The sequence below is a fragment of the Adiantum capillus-veneris genome, chromosome 4 (assembly GCF_014529385.1).
Source record: "Adiantum capillus-veneris isolate H3 chromosome 4, ASM1452938v2, whole genome shotgun sequence".
Classification (NCBI taxonomy): domain Eukaryota; kingdom Viridiplantae; phylum Streptophyta; class Polypodiopsida; order Polypodiales; family Pteridaceae; genus Adiantum; species Adiantum capillus-veneris.
In genome coordinates this window covers 52242995-52254485 of record NC_140934.1, presented here as the reverse complement: position 1 = coordinate 52254485, position 11491 = coordinate 52242995, and the positions used below count along the sequence as shown (strand labels likewise).

Below are 11491 nucleotides of genomic sequence, written 5' to 3'. Positions count from 1 at the left end.
CCTCTACACAGCAAAAGACGACAATCTTAAGCTATGCGGTTTCTAAAAGAGAGTTTTGAACTCTAGGTGAACCTATAGGAAGTTAAAGGACAATTACACAAAACGCTCGTATTTTTCCCTAGTTTAGGTCTCTTCGATCCCCAACAGCGGTGCCAAATGTGGGATGCATTGTTGGAATTAGGGTTGTAGAGAAACACACATAGCTTGGAGAAGACGAAGGAAGCTCAAGGCACACAATAGAGAGTGTATTACTTAGTGTGCAATGGAAAGATTGATAGCCCTAGAGTGATGGGCGTATATCCAATGCACGGGGGGAAAAACCTCCTAAAGAGGGAGAAAATGCCCCGGTGGTCCTAGTGTGTTCACACACATCACTACCACATGTATATGGTAACAAATCCCCCCTGGAGTGATGCGGTGAACAAGAGCTGGCACATGAGTAAAGGGAAGTGTCATGCCCTGAGGACATGATCAGTCCACAAAGGGGAGTAAGCCCAAAGCTTTGCGAAAAGCTTCAAGCTTCTCACGAGACAATGCCTTTGTGAAAAGATCTGCAAGGTTGTCTTGTGTTGGCACATAAGCCAAGCTGATCTCTCCTGCTGAGAGCCTCTCCTTGACATAATGGTAATGCACCTCAATGTGCTTTGTGCGGGCATGAAAAACTGGGTTCCTTGCAACTGCCAATGCGCTCTGACTGTCAGTGTAGATAGTGTTGGCAGTGTCGTGTCCAACACCCAAATCAGCCATAAGGCGTCTGAGCCATACACACTCAACCGTAGCTATGAAGACTGCCCTGTACTCAGCCTCACAACTCGAAGTGGCCATAGTAGGTTGCTTCTTGCTCAGCCATGATATACATGAACTACCAAGCATGAAACAAAAACCACTTGTGGACACTCGTGTGTCAAAACAACCAGCCCAATCCGAGTCCGAAAAAACATGTAAGTCTGGCGGCAATTATCCCCCCTTGGGATAAAACAAGCCAAGATGTAAAGTGCCACTAAGGCAGCAGAAAATCCTCTTGACAGCCTGCCAATGCTTAGACCCTGGGGTATGCATAAATCTGCTGACCTGTGAGACTGCAAACTGAATATTCGGCCTCGTGTTGCATACATAAATGAGGCAAGCAATAGCAGTTTGATAAAGAGTGACATCAGCAGGATCGCCAACATCATGTAGACTCAACTTCAAACCTGTTTCCATGGGAGTGGAAATAGGTTTGCAATCCTCAAGTCCAAACTTACATAGCAATGTCTCTATGTAACTTTTCGACACAAGGCAATACCACCATCACACTGCTTAAACTGTATACCCAAGTAATGATGCAACAACCCCAAATCTTTCATCTTGAAAGTAGCATTCAAATCAGCCTTAAATTCAGCAATATGTCTCTCATTTGGTCCAGTGATCAGTAAATCATCAACATAAAGAACCACAATGAGAAGTACATCACCCTCATGCTTTACATACAATGTGCTTTCTGTTGGACTGTTACGAAAGCCTTGATTGACCAAATGAGTGTCTGCTTTTTCATACCAAGCACGAGGAGATTGCTTCAACCCATACAAAGCCTTGTTACATTTGCACACTTTGTCCTCTTGTCCTTTTATGACAAAACCGCTAGGCTGTGTTACATAAACTTCTTCAAATATGTCACCATTCAAAAAAGCAGTAAAAATGTCTGATTGATGTACATCCCAACCAAAATGAGCTGCGAGTGTACATAGAAAACGTACAGTAGTCATATGACAAGTGGGAGAAAAATTCTCTTCATAATCTATGCCTTTTTGCTAGGCATAACCTTTTGCAACAAGTCGAGCCTTATGGCGATCGATCTCACCATCCGGCTTGCGTTTCAACTTGTAAACCCACTTCGTACCAATGGCCTTTTTGCCAGGAGGCAAATCGCATAAAGTCCATGTGTCATTTTCTATAAGTGCATCATATTTTGATTGCATGGCAGCCATCCAATTTTTTGATTTCTGTGCTTCATCAAAAGACAGAGGCTCCCCATTATCATGTAAGTTAGACAGAGCCAAAGCATAACAATCTGATGCATAAGATGCATGGCGAGAGCCTGAACGAGTACGACTAGACAAAGGTGCATCCAAGTTACTTTCACGCAAAGTGTGCACCAGCCATTTTGGCATACCTCTAGCCTGCTCATTTTCAGCCCTTTCCTCATCAAGTATATCATGTACATCTGCATCAGTAATAGGCTGATCTGTAACATTTTCAGAAACCCCCATAGGCTATACATTTGCCTCATTGGAACTTACATTCATATTTCCACCACTGAAAAGAGGCAACAAAGTGTCATAAATGTCCTGTGAGCTTACATTACTCTCTCTAGTACATGACAACAAGGGATGAACAGAATCTTCCACAAACACTACATCCCGTGAAACCAGAATATGTTTTGTTTGCGGATGATACAACCTGTAACCTTTGCTTTCAGCACTATAACCAACAAAAATACATTTGACAGCCTTATCATCCAATTTTCTGTGCTGCACTTGTGGCACCAAAGCATATGCCAAACAACCAAAAACATGCATGTGCTCAATAGAAGGCTTTCTATCATGCCATGCTTCATATGGAGTAATAGACTGCAAAGCTTTCGTAGGACACCTGTTAAGTACATAAGTGGCACACATGATGGCCTCGAGCCAAAATCAATGCGGCAAAGCTTGACTTTTGACCATACATCGTGCCATTTCCGTCAGTGACCTGTTTTTCCTCTCAGCAACACCATTTTGCTGAGGTGTATAAGGCACTGTACATTGGTGTTTTATCCCACGACTAGCCAGAAATGCATTAAATTCATGAGACATATACTCCCCCCCTTGATCAGAACGGAGGGTGCCCATAGTACATTTTGAGACATTTTTAGCCATAGCCAAAATTTTTTTGAAGCACATAAAAACTTCGGACTTCGCTTTAAGCAGAAATACCCATGCATGCCTGGAGTAGTCATCAATGAAAGTCACGAAGTACATGTAATTGCCCAAGGACGGAGTCTGCATGGGCCCACAAACATCACTATGCACAAGGTGCAACCTGCATGTGGCCCGAACTGAACCATCCTTTGGAAACTTAGAATGCTGCATTTTACCCAAAATACATCCTTCACAAACATGTTTGACAGGTGCTTCAAGAGGTGGCAAAGATGCAACCATATCAGATTTCTGCAAACGCAGCAAACTAGCAAAATTCAGATGACCAAAACGTGCATGCCAGAGTTTTGCATCTGAAATAGCCCTTGAATCTGTAACAACATTTGAAAAATTTTGTCCACACTAGTCATACAAAGTGAGCTTATACAACCCATGGCAAAAAAGGCCAGATGCAACAATTTCATCACCAAAACTGAGATCATGAACTGTACATCTGTCATCCATAAATTTGACTACAAGTCCAAGTCTAGCAAGTGCGGATACAGACAAGAGATTCTTCTTGATCCCAGGTACATAAAGTGCATCAACAAGTGTGAAGGAACTGCCATTAGCAGCAAGAGCACAATCTTTCCAACTCCCTGAACTGGATAAGAGGCGTTGTTGGCACAAGTGACTGAATTCCCATGAGGGACAGACTCGAGAGAGGTAAAAAATTCACGATGTGAGGTAATGTGCTTTGTAGCACCACTGTCAAAATACCACACATGTGAATCTGCAGCAACTGACAAGCATACATCATGGACAACAGGATTGTAAGTGCACTCTGCGCTAAAAGCCCATTCTGCATCAAACACCCTCTTTCTTCTTAGCCTCTTTGGCCTTCAACTTAGGACACGGCTTGATCACGTGATCATTAGCTTTACAATAATGGCAACGCATCTTATTTTTGCCTTTATCACCACAATTTCGAGACGAATTGCTGCCATCAGAATCATTAGGAACATAATTTTTGCCACTCAGAGCAGAACCATAAGAAGTGGCTGCATTGCTCTTACCACTCTTTCTTTGAGAAGCAATAAAAGCCTGTTCAACTGCACGCTGTCTAGTCCTGTTTTTTCTGGAAAGTGACTCTTGCAACAGCAATGTGCATAATGCATCAAACTTGACAACTTCTGGATTTCCTTGGGTCATAAGTCTCCAAGTACTAGCAAAATTCTGGTAAGAATCTGGTAAGGCATCAAGAATAGTCTGCACAAGGGAACTGTCTGAAATAACTTCACCTGCAGAAATAAGTTGCTCATTGGTATCCTTGACACTAGCAAGGAAAGTGTCCATATCATCTTCCTCATGCATAATCTTCGATTCTAGCTCTTTTCGCAGCAAAGCAATTTTAGCCTCATTGCGGCTTGCATAAAGACTTGCTAGAATATCCCAAGCTTGTTTTGCAGACTTTGTTGAACGGATGTGAGGAACATTAGTGCGCTTCACAGACAATGAAATCAATGCATGAGCCTGCGCACCCTTAACATCCCAACGAGCTTGTTCTGCCGTAGGCAAAACAACTCTAACAATTGCAATCCTTGCAACAAGACCTGCAACATCCTCAACATCGCCTACATCCTCAGAACTAGGACGTACATCAATGCCCTGCACAATGTTCCAGACACCCTTTGACACAAGAACATGTTGCATCATATAAGCCCACATAGGGTAGTTGTCCCCATCCAACCTGTCCTCAGCAGCAAACATCTTGAACACATCTGTGTTGTTGTTGTCAGCCATGGTAAATGCTGCACCTGATGTGAAAACTACCCAAAAATAGGAGAAACGGAGCGAGAACAACCAGTGCTATATAACACAAACAGTAGAAGACTATAAGGCACCTGTTATGCAGAAAACGGCACTGACAGAAATTTTGCACAAAATGATGAAATAGCCTGTGCAGTACTGCCTGTAGTGGAAACGGAGGTCGAAATGAGCCCAAATCAAAATTCTGAGCAAACCCGGCTCTACGAGCTTACCCAAAATATTTGTCGACTTGCGAATGCTTGCCAAAGCTCACTGAAATCGGAGAAAGTGAGCAGGCGTGTGCTGGAGCAGCTGGCGACTAAGCCCGGGAGGACGTGACCTGCTCTGATACCAATTGTTGGAATTAGCGTTGTAGAGAAACACACACATCTTGGAGAAGATGAAGGAAGCTCAAGGCACACAATAGAGAGTGTATTACTTAGTGTTGTGCAATGGAAAGATTGATAGTCCTAGAGTGATGGGCGTATATCCAATGCACGGGGGAAAAAACCTCCTAAAGAGGGAAAAAATGCCCCGGCAGTCCTAGTGTGTTCACACACATCACTACCACATGTATATGGTAACACGCATGTCTAACCTCACCATCCTATCTTATTGCAGTATTAGCAAGAACCACGATTAATTTGTCAAACCATGGGACGAAGCTGACTCGACTAGTGCATAGAGGCTACAAGAGGTTGTCAATCTCTTGGAAAACAACTAACAACCCTCATGCAATTAATGGCTTCTGAGTAGTAAACCATCCTTTGGATGCATTTATTGGTGTTCATTGGCTTTCTAACCATCATCACCTTCAGTTAGCCTATGGGGGTGTGCTTAGAGCCTTTGGGAGTAGGACTTGCTTTGGTAATATTTTTTGTGCTCCAAGTGAGGGCTATTTAGGTTGGTACACTTTGACCCTTTTGCTTGCAGCTCATGGTAGTGTGCCACTCTTTCGGTCCCTAGAAGGAACTTGTGATGCACCTTCCTTTGCTATTGTAGAGATGCCTCTTGGAGAAGTCAATGTAGATGCATATGGTGGAGGCCTTGGTAATATCCTATGGGATGCATGTCTAACCTCACCATCCTGTCTTATTACAGTATTAGCGAGAACCACGATTAATTTGTCAAACCATGGGATGAAGCTGACTCGATTAGTGCATAGAGGCTACAAGAGGTTGTCAATATCTTGGAAAACAACTAACAACTCACATCTAACTCAAGCTACACTCAAGTGACTGAAATCATCAAAAGTCAATCGCAAAAACACATCCGTTACAGCATCAAATGACATCCAAACGTAACAAAACTTCTAGGACAAGTTTATAATACCTAAGCACACATGCCTATGGCCTCAAACCCCACTTTAGGTCAAGTTCCAAAATCGCGATTATTAACAGTAGTGGATTTTTGACCTAGTCGTTTTTGACCCAGAATGTATCTAAATGCTTAGCAATGATACCCCAATGCCCCGCCTATGCTTAGTTTTTGATTTAAACATGCAAATTCCTATTTATGATGAAATTAGGCCGCGGGTCGGCGACGCCAAAAGCTACGAAATAGTGTGAATGGCTTACGTCAATGCGTAGAGCTCTTACCTGTGGTTGCAATGCAACAAACGCATTCGCAATGTGACAACCGGAGAGGGAGTAAGAAGCACGAGAAGTGAGCACCATTAGCTCACACTGTGTATTTCTTATCCAAAAACTTACAAAAAACTTACAAAAATTGGCTTTTATACCTTAGCCAAGGTTTTTGGGTGGTCAAAAGTAATAATCTGGAGTTCTACCAAAGCTGGGAATTGAATGGCTGATACAATCTAGAAGCTTCTAGCCCTGGCTCATTAATTACAAGGTTTATCAAGAAAATAGGAGTCACAATATTCCCGATTTATCAAAATAATAATTGTTTTACAAGGAGAACTCCGAAAAATGGTGTCCACGTTAGCTTGCTGCTAACATATCCACTTTAGGTTGTCCCTTCTATTGGCATGTGGTTTAGGTGATGCTTGATGTAGGGAGAACTTGAGCTAGTGGTTTGAAAGGAGTCATAAGTGACTTAAAAGCTACATCTTCTATTTATGGTACCTGTAACAATTGTTTACTACCTTTGGGAAAGGATAATGGTAGCATCATGGTTCCTTTGTTGTTCAGGTGATGGTCCATCCAATCTTGACCAAGGACAACTTCATCGACTCTATCTTATGTAGGACTCACTTGAACTTTCACCTTTTCTATATTCTTTTAGATGGTAAGCATCATCATCACATTGGTCTCTTTTTGCAAGGGTTTAACAATATTACATTTAGCCGTTTGATCAAGTAGAGTTAAACAAAATTTTTTAGCTTTATTGGCACCTTCTAATATGATGCAATCCTCGTAGGAGGTATCATGGTAGTATTAGAGCTTTGAGAGGCACCTTTGCCTTTAAGGTCATTTTTTGATGTTGATTGAGGTGGAATTTTTACTATATCAATTGCTATAGCTAGGCACATGGATTGCAGACTTGAGGCAAGTGTTGGTGCATGAGTTATTTGTACCTTAGAGTCCTTCAAGAATGCTAGATATGGATAAAATTCCCCTTTAGCAATTACCCTTGGTAGCTTGCCTTTTACATATATTTTCTTTGTCTTTCTTGGTAAATAAGACTTTATTGGTGATGTTGGATGTGGGCTAGCATTGTTTGTAGCAATCTATGGTATACCTTGAACCTTAGGAATTCATATTTATTTTCTTGCCCTTTTTAATAATTCATAAGCATGGTCACACTCCGTGGTCCAATGAAACTCAATAAGAAGCTTGTACAATGGGCGAGCTATCTCGAAAAAGTTTAAAATAAACTGCCCATAATAACTAACATGGCCTAGGAACCTTTAAACTCCTTTATAGTTTGTAAGTGGTGGAAATTTGGAAATGGATTTAATTTTCCTCTTATATGTGGAAATCCCAATCTTGGACACTATATGTCCTAAAATGACTCCATGTTTAACCCGAAATTGGAATTTGAAAGGGTTTAATGAGATGCGATACAATCTACACCATTCAAATACTTTCTGTAAACATGATAGATGTTCTTTCCAAGAAGAATAAACACAAAGGTCATCTAAAAAATCTTCACAAAACTCCCTTAAATATTCCCTTAAAGCAGTGTTTATTATTCTTTGGAAGTTAGCAGGGGCATTGGTTAAGCCAAAAGCCATAACACAACATGTGAACACCCCAAATTCTGTTATAGAAGCAGTTTTAGCTTGGTTCTCTAGTGCAATCATGGTTTGATTGTAACCAGAATACCCATCTAAAAAGCTATAAGCTTTGTTTTTTGCAACTCTTTCAAGCACATGTTCCAAATATGGCAAGGGGTAATGGTCTCTCCTAGTGGCATCATTAACCTTCTTGAGATCCAGGCACACTCTGAGTTTCCCATTCTTTTTTTGGCACAATAACTATTGGAGACACCCATTCTGAGTGTTCAACAGGGTAAATGAATCCACATTTGATAAGCTTTTCAAGTTATTCAAGAACAATCTTTGCATATTTATGATTCATTGGGTAGGGCCTTTCTTGGACTAGTTTAGCAGTGCTAATCATTGGAATTGTATGTTTCACTGTGGAACATGGAACGCCCTTCATGTCGTGATATGTCCAAGAAATTGTGTCCTTGAATTCCTTTAGGATCTCCTTCAATACATATTCCTCAGTCTTTGTCATGTCTTGGGTAATGAAAACAGATTTGGACTCCTCACCTGGGTTTGCAACTCTATTTTCTTAACTATTTGTGGACCATCATACACTCCATTACTTCCATCGGTAGGCATTCTTTGGGCCTTTGTATACACAACCTTACGCTCCTCCATGGTGTAGGATTTGAAATGATCAGGTGTATGGTGTAAGTCCATAGGATCTTGTTGAGTTGTTGATTGTGATTTTGCTTCCGCTTCCTTTGTTGTCGGGTAACTCGTGCTTTTGGCATCTCCTTACATTACGGCTCAGCTTTGGCTTCTTTGCACCCTCTAATTGTGCAATGCCAATGGGTTGTGGGCTACACCACATGACACTTTCGAGGTATTCGCCCCAATTATCTACCAACTTTCAATGAGCATCACATGACCCCACATAACTAAGCCATTTTGTGGTAGTTTTCTTTTCATTTATCCTATACACACATTTACTCGATATCGTTGCCTCTAATATCTCTTGCTTCTCATTATGACAAAAAAGGCTAGAAAAGGGTTGTTTTTTAATCTAAGGATTAAGGAATAGTCCAATAGCCATTTGACATGTATAAAAAAGTATGGAACTCTTGTCTCCTCTATCTTGGGTTTTGATGGTCCTATTTTGGCGGAGAACGGCTAAATGTCTTGATCATAAGGCCAAAACTGCTATATTTATGTGCTTTTGGCGAGTAAGCTCATTAAATTTGTCTCATCTTTTATTCTATTTTATATTTCATAAAATTGTTGTCAAAAGATATGAAATCTATGTTCGAAGACTCTAAAATCAAGTCCATTGATGACAAATCACCTTCTTTTTTTAAACGTTTTCACTTTCCCTCTATTTTGTGAGAGGTTTAGGTCTTTCCTCTCTGTATTTTTGTTTTCTTCTCTAATATTTGAGATTCCATGGAGTCTTCTACACGTTGCCCTTCACATAACATAACTTCTTGTGACTTCATAACATTAGAGAGGATGGTCTTTGGAAACCCATATCCTTTTGTGTGAATGATTGAGTAACAATGCTTCCTTCATGCAAAGGTGTACATAGAGTGAAGAGAATCAAACAAGATAAAGTAAAAAGCCATTGTAAAGGTCGTGTTCTTGCTTTCAAATTGACCGACAATGGCTGGCTAGCTAAGGTTCAACATGTGTACATGGCCAAGGATATGGTGTTAGGCTTGGATGAACATCTTCTTACTGTAAGTAATAAAAAATCTTATCTATTTGATACAATAAATTTATTATTGTCCCATTGTTCTTTCTCATTTTTCAATTCCATTCCAGACATCTTTCCTTCAATAGCTGTGGAATGGAAGCCTATGGAGAGCCTAAGTGGGACATTCAAAGCAATGCATAAAGGGATTGCAAATGTTATGTATGCTGACAAGCCACCTTGCTTTTACAAAACAATGGATTTTTTGGTCTATTTTGCAGAATACAAGGTTCCATCACGAGAAGGTGCATATGGAGAACTACATCAGTTACCCGTTCCCACCATAAGTTCACTTGATTGGGAAGCCCCTGATGCATGTACTATATCAAGCTTCAAATCCAAGATCAAAGAAGACATCCTTAAAGCTATGTCTCTAGGTAGGATATCAAGAAGGATTAAAGTTCAATGGTTCTTGCCTATACATGTCTTTGTGACATGTTTCAAAAGAATGGACTTGCAGAGGACAAAGACGATGTGGTTTAACATAAGACTTTCTATGACTGAACTGGATAATGTACTTGGAGACGGATGGAATACCAAAGAAAATTTTCCTATTGGCAATAATATTAGTTGTAGATTAAGCCCAAATTCTATGTCTATCTCATCAACTATGTTGTCAATCATTAGTTCTGGGCTATGACTATAGGAGATGGAGAAGCAAGTTAGGTAGTTGGATTCCTCTCGACTTTGAAGAAAATTGTTTTGAGTTTGAACTAAAGGTCATAGTCCATCCACACATTGAGCATAGAAGCCTTATAGTAACAACAAATTGGAGACTAGAGGATGTTAGAGAATCTCTTGAGTTTCTTGACGAAACATCCTAAGTATAGATTCAAAATGGATGGAATTGTTGTGTGAGCACAAGGATGGAGAATTCAACCTCTTGCATCACATGTCTTCCCCCAAAAAGAGTTGTAATTGAGCCACTTGAAAGGACTTGAAAAAACAAGTTCAATGTTGTAATCATTGAATTTTGCAAATATACTTGTCTTTTGTACCTTGTTGTGATCATTATTTATATTGTTTTAAATTTACATGACACCATAATACACACTTAAGAATCAAATAGTTGGTATTAAATTTTGAAGTACAAAATAATGAACCACCAAAGGGTGTATGTTCATATAATCAAAATGAACAAAAGTGTACATAACTTTTGTGGAGTAATCAATTATCAGCATGTCAAACTCTTCAAAAAAACTTGAAAGGCTTCCTTGCTTGTTGAATAGGCATTGTGTCACTAGAGGATCAAGTATGGATATTTGCATAGCTATAGCCTCTGGAAGATCCCTCGTAAGACACCTGAAGTCAAAGAAAACACATCCCCCAATGAGGCCCTTGTAGGTGCATATGCACTGCTGCCATATACATGTGGTAGTGATGTGTGTGAACACACTAGGACCACAGAGGCATTTTTTCCCTCTTCAAGAGGTTTTTTTCCCCGAGAATTGTATATACGCCCATCACTCTAGGGCTATGTATCTTTCCATTGCAAACTAAGTAACACACTCTCTTTTGTGTGCATTGAGCTTCCTTCGTCTTCTCCAAGCTGTGTGCGTTTCTCTGTAACCCTAATTCCAACAATTGGTATCAGAGCAGGTTGCGTCCTCCCGGGCTTAGTCACCAGCTGCTCTAGCACACGCCTGCTCACTTTCTCCAATTTCATTGAGGTTTGGCGAGTGTTTGCAGGTCGACAAATATTTTGGGAATGCTCAAAGAGCTCAGTCTGCTCAGATTTCTGATTCGGGCTCATTTCGGCCTCCGTTTCCACTACAAATAGGTCTGCACATGCAATTTTGTCATTTGTGCAGAATTTTTGTTTGTGCTGTTTTTTGCATAAGAGGTGCCTTACAATCTCCTACTGTTTGTGCTATATATCAC

At 40.5% G+C, this 11491-nt stretch overlaps 1 pseudogene; it reads left to right on the top strand.

The window, feature by feature from the left end:
• Positions 1-9303: 9303 nt before the first annotated feature.
• Positions 9304-10434, top strand: LOC147459164 (uncharacterized; annotated as a pseudogene).
• The last annotated feature ends 1057 nt before the right edge of the window (positions 10435-11491 follow it).